Genomic DNA, 6,346 nt, shown 5'->3' on the forward strand with positions numbered 1-6,346 from the left:
ACCTCAGAATCCCTCTCTTACGGCTTCTCTCTCTCTCTTATAATATGCAGCCAAGGGCCCCTAGAGACGGCACTCTCCGATTTCCTTTGTAGAGCAGAATAATGCGATCCTTTCAGTGAGGCTCCCTCCCCCGCTTTAGTCTGAGATTGATTGCAAACACCTTAGCCCCGCTTCCTACTCCCTCTCTCTCTGAAGGCCTAGTGCTTCGGCACCGCATTGCGTAGCGTCCTGAAAGGCCTCCGCTGAATTTATTAGTTTCGAGGTTATTTAATCCACCTGAAAGTTTTTTCCCCCCCCACTTCCTGCCCAAACTAGAATCTGCGCGTCTCCGCTACAAGCACTTTACTCACACAGCCCGACCTCCCCCTTGACAGACACATGCACATACATACTGTATACACGCCTAGGTTCGAGAATGTGTGCGCGCGCACGTCTTTATGACAGCAGTAAACAATGTATGTAGAGAGCGTGCAGGTCCCCCTCCCTTCGCCTCTCAACAGATGCGCCCGGGTACTGCCGCCAAGGCTTCCTTTATCTCTCTCCCCTCTCCACACGCCCCTCCGCGCTCCAGAGCCTCCAATGTCACAGCGAATAGATAAACGGGGGATTAGCCCACGTGGTAGCACCAATCTGATGACGGGAAGGAAATAATTACCCCACTAATGTAATTTATAGTTTTTTAATTAAGTAGCCTACACACGTTTCACCCCAAAAAAGACAAGGAGAGGGAAAATCTAGCCAAACATCGCTAATTGGTTTGGCAGAAGAGAAAACGTTACCGGTTTGCTTAATTGATCATGTTAGCCTACATCAAAAAACGGTTGGATTATTTCTAATATTGATGGCTGGTTTTGGATATAGCCGTTAGCCTACATTTCAAATAGGCATACTTTATCGGACCATGCTAGCACACGAATAAAGGGGCTATACATAGGATAGTCATTATTTTTGGAAATCAAATCAAATATGACGGGGGAAACGTGTTGCCTAGGAGATACTTTCATATCCTTATACTTAGGACATAAAACACCGGAGGTAAATCAACAAGACCGACAGACGTTTATTTTGATGAGCTAGAAAAGGACAACAGATTAAACAACATGCATCTGGCGCAAACAGGCTTTTCAGGCGCTGCTATGCAGGGGTAGATTGTGTCAACTTGTTGGCGGTGTTTGTTAGCCTGCATGGCTTTGTAAAACACCGATCTGGATATTACGCAAACACAAACCAGCAGATATGACAAGCAGCACACCCCACAGATAATTAATATTTCGCTATTTCAAGGCAAACAACAACCATGGAATAATAAAATAGGTCCTATTTGCCCCCCACATTCTGACGGACTTTTCTACTTAACTACGGAGAACTGTGTGTGTGAAGGGAAGGGCGTAGTGGAAATATGAGCGTTTGGGATCCTGGGGAGCCTACGTTTGACTCGAACCAAACTATTCCTGCTGGCAACAAATCGCATCCTCTTCCTCTTTAAAAAACAAGATCAACAAGGATGGAAAGTATAGTGCCCTGAGAGCGGAGCGGAACGCGAGAGCCAGCGTGGCAAGTTAAAACCAGGACTCAATACCACACAAACCACCTGTAAGAGCTGTAAGAGCAACAACAGTGAAAGCTGTGTGGGAGCACTGTGTTTCTAGACTACATTATCCAAAATCAAGAGGTAGGTTATTCATAGTGGCAAATGTCAATAGTAAAATATTTTTCAGACCAAATTAATAGGTGACAAAACGGTGTTTTTCCATAGTCCAGGGGCCTGTTGCACAAAAGTAGAATTAAGACATCCGGGATAAATGACTCAGCTGAGCTCAATGAAGCCAAAACATGTGCGTCCAGGCTTAATTGGTTGCACAAAGACCAAGCCAGGATGAGCAGACACGGATTCATTAAGCCAGGTGAAACCAATCCTGGATAGGTGCGCGCTCACGGCTCACTCAAATAGACCCCGCCACAGATCACAGATTAACTGATTTACCATGGCAACTAGAGCCGCGTACTTTTCCCCGTCGGAAGCACAAATCCTCATGGAGGCATACGAGGAGGTAAAATATATAATTAAGAAGAAAGGCAACACCGCCACAGTGATAAAGCAAAGAGAAAAAGCGTGGCAAAGTATTGCAGACCGCCTGAATGCGTAAGTAGTGCACAATTACACACTCACCGCTCCGCTGAAACATCACAATTACAATTCAAATATTTAATTCACATCTCCAAAAATGCAGTTGTACTGTAATTATGAAACGGTTAATTTTTTTTATTGAAATGCACTGCAGATATGAGTGAAATTGTGTAAAGTAACTCCATCACACTGTATAAAGCTATGATAAAATTTTTGATATTTTTACTGAAAACAAGACAAAAATACCAAGTAATTTTTTGCAGTGTGACTCCATTAAGTGTGTGTGTGTGTGTGTGTGTGTGTGTGTGTAGATTAAACATGAACGGGCCAAAACGGACATGGCAGCAGGTCAAAATCAAATACAAGAACATTCTGCAGAATGGTATGGTCCCTGACTAATATTTAACAAAGCACAAGCATATATTGTACCCAGAAGGTGCCTGCTCACACATTGTCTGTACTGTTTTAGCAGTGAAAAAGAATACCCACAGACAAGGCACGGGTGGTGGGTCACCAAAGGCTGACCTTACCCCAGCAGAGGACATGGCCTTGGAGCTAAATAAAGGCAGGCCCGTCTTAGAGGGGATCCCTGGGGGGAAAGAGACGAGCATAGGTTCCTCCCAAGATGCCACCCGCTTCATTCAAGGTATGTCCTTCCATCTCTACATGGGATACAACCACATTCATATTGAATCAATTTGGACTGTCTGACTTTGGTTTACCTATTGCCTTGCAGTGTCTGGCAGCACTGTGTTCCTGTTAGAGCCACCAGCACAAGCACCAGACGATGCTGATCCAGTGAGTACTCCATCAAAGGCATACTGTAGGCCTGGCATGTCTTGTCTACTAGCTTCAATATGAATCCGATTAAATGTGATAGGGTGAAGGCCCCAGTGCAGCAGCAACAGCACATGATGGAGACGATGATGAGGAGGAGACCATCTCTCTGGATTCCAGAAGGCATGAGGTATCATGTTAAGACTGTGAAAGTACTATTTACTCTACAATGGTGAGGAGTCCTCATCAAAATCAAAAAATCGAATTTCTTTTACAGGACCCAGATGCTATACAGTGGGAAAACCAGCCTGGCAACATAGTGCGTATTAATAAAAGGACACCACATCCTGCCAAATTCCAGCTGCGCTAATTGTATTGTGTTCACAGAGCTCACAAGCTATCAGAAAGTTGTATGGCAACCACCTCCGGTGCCAAATAGAACTGGCAGACATAGACATTCAGTACAAGAAGAAAAAGATGGAAAATCTTGCACTGGAGTTCGAAATAAAAAAGAGGACAATTAGGAAACTGGACCTTGAAATAAAAAAACTTGAGAGGGAGGTGAGATATGCCTTCAATGTACACTGTATGCTAACTGTAACACAAATGTATTAATCATTATTTTTCTTTCCTCCCCCAGCTCCAAGAAGATGACACAGCTCAAAATAAAAATTAGGTATATTCTCGTAAAGTCAAGTGAGCCATGACATATGAGCTCTTATTGTGAGCACACAGGACGGTGGCATCTTTCTAAGGTTTTTTTTATTTTCCCAGCAATCAGTACAACCAAGTCATCGTTATAAGGCATCGCCCTCTTTTGCCCACCCCCCCCAGCACCAGGTGTGGCCACTAGCCTATATGAAGGCCCAAAATTGTGTGTTCCTTTCTGCTCTGACAATGGCATGCCCATTCGTGCGAGATGTGGTGGATGAAGAAGCACTTGTGCTGAGGAGAGCCTTCAGGTGAGAAAGGGTCTTCAGGGACCGGTTGGACCCACTGGCCTTCCCTGATGACCATCTATATGAAAGATACAGGTTTTCTGCAGATGGCATCAGGTATCTATGCAGACTACTGGGTCCCAGGATTAAGCACCGCACTGCACGGAGCCATGCACTGAGTGTGGAGCAAATGGTTTGTGTGGCCTTGCGCTTTTTTGCTAGTGGAGCCTTCCTGTACTCAGTGGGGGATGCAGAACAGCTGAACAAGGCCACAATTTGCCGCACAATAAGGAGTGTGTGTCTGGCTATCAAAGCATTAGCAGATGTCTTCATCTCCTTCCCTGGCCACAGAAGACTCTGTGACATCAAAGAGGAGTTCTATAGGATTGCAGGTAAGAGGATCTACAAATTACAGGACAACTGTTAACACATAGTAGGATACTCATTACTTTGTGTGACAGGTTTCCCCAATGTCATTGGTGCAGTGGACTGCACACACATAAGGATAAAAGCCCCCTCAGGTGCCCATGAGGCCGATTTTGTGAATAGGAAATCCTTTCACAGCATTAATGTTCAGGTGAACATAACTTTTTGATATTGTCCATTGACGAACACTCTGCATTGCCAGTGATGTGCATTGATTGGTGTAATATTCCTCATCTTATGATTTCAGATGGTCTGCAATGCTGACTGTGTGATCAGCAATGTTGTGGCAAAATGGCCTGGCTCAGTCCATGACTCCAGAATCTTTCGGGCCTCTGAAATCTATCAGTGCCTATCACAAGGTAAGCCACACAACCCCTATTTATAACCATCATGGCTGTGTCAAGAATATCACTGTGTTTATGAGGTAGTAATGATGAGATTTTGTGTTGACAGGTGAATTCTCTGGTGTGTTGCTGGGAGACGGGGTATGGCTGCCAGCCTTTTCTCCTGACACCTTTCACAGACCCCCAGGAAGCACAGCAGGCCTACAACCATGCCCATGCCAGGACCAGGGCCAGAGTTGAAATGACCTTTGGCCTCCTGAAGGCACGCTTTCACTGCCTTCACAAATTAAGGGTCAGCCCTGTTAGGGCATGTGATATTACTGTGGCTTGTGCTGTCCTTCACAATGTGGCCTGCCTGAGGAAGGAGAGGGCCCCCAGAGTGCCACCAGCCATGGACTGGGACAATCCGGCAATCTTCCCTGATGACGACAGTGGTCGGCTGCTGAGGGACCAATATGTGTTGAATTATTTTAGTTAGTATGTGTGCTTTCAATTTTGGTTAAATATGTCCTGCGGTGGCAGAGGAATTTGGGTTTTTTTGGGTTCGTTTTTTGACGAATTTGGCCTCTTATGATGTTTGTGCGGTATACTGTGTGTAATACAAGGCTGCAGGGAGGCTACTGCATCCATTCATTTGTCTGTTCAGTTGATGTGTATGGATTTGTCCTGCATTTATTTTAGTGTGCAGACATGCAGGGTGTGTTATACACATTCAAAGGTCTGTATATGTATCATTTTGTATAATATGCTTAGATTCTGTGCTTTCCATCTTGTAGAGTCACTGTGACTTCAGTTTTGAAAGGAGCTGATGGTTTACCTGCTTTGTTTTGTCCTTATTCAATAAAGGAACATAATGTTACACATTGTGTTTTTATATTCATATGGAATGTGTATTTGTTTATATGACAGAGTACTAGGGCCACACTGAAGAAAAAGGATAAAGTCATAAATTTATGAGGCTGGTTCTTTCTGCAGAAAAGCTACATATTGTTTTTACAGTTTTGATACTTATGACAATGTGATACTTAATATTCTGGCACATCAGCATGTCTTTGTTTATGAAACCATACTGAAGTACAATTTCACGAAATGCCCCACATCTGTCATTTTAACAACTGTCCTCCTTTAAAACAACTGGTTACAATATTATGACTTGTGTTTTTTTCCCCTCTGTGGCCCTAATATTCTAGCATTTTATATATAGCCTTATAGTCTATGGGAAACTGTAAATTATCTAATGATAGCAACATCATCTAAAAATCATTTTTTATCCAAAATCATTGAAATTAATGATCACAAACGTTTAAATAACAGTGGGTCTAGTTATATGTGATAACAATGTATAGTGAGCAGTGAAATAACTATTGGTTTCCATTTGTGGTGACTGCTGACTGACATTAGGGATGAGATTAAATAGATCCTGGAATTTAGCCTGGTCTGGAGCAGGCTAGCTCCACAGAATAAATCTCCATGGTAATTTATACCATAACATATCCTCCTGCCCCCTATCCATCTTTAGTGCAACCGGATTACGGATCAATTGAGCCAGGATCACCAAGATATCCTGGCTTAATCCCTTATCCTAGTTTTGTGCAACAGGCCCCTGGTTGGAAGAGTCCCGGACAAGGGAGGAATCCTACAACCAGAATTTCTGGAAAAACTGGGAATTTGGGGAACATTTCAGAATTTCACCTAAAAATGGAAATGATCTAGATTAATAAAATACGATAAAG

This window comes from Oncorhynchus clarkii, unplaced genomic scaffold, assembly GCF_045791955.1.
Source record: "Oncorhynchus clarkii lewisi isolate Uvic-CL-2024 unplaced genomic scaffold, UVic_Ocla_1.0 unplaced_contig_12930_pilon_pilon, whole genome shotgun sequence".
In the NCBI taxonomy this organism is placed as follows: domain Eukaryota; kingdom Metazoa; phylum Chordata; class Actinopteri; order Salmoniformes; family Salmonidae; genus Oncorhynchus; species Oncorhynchus clarkii.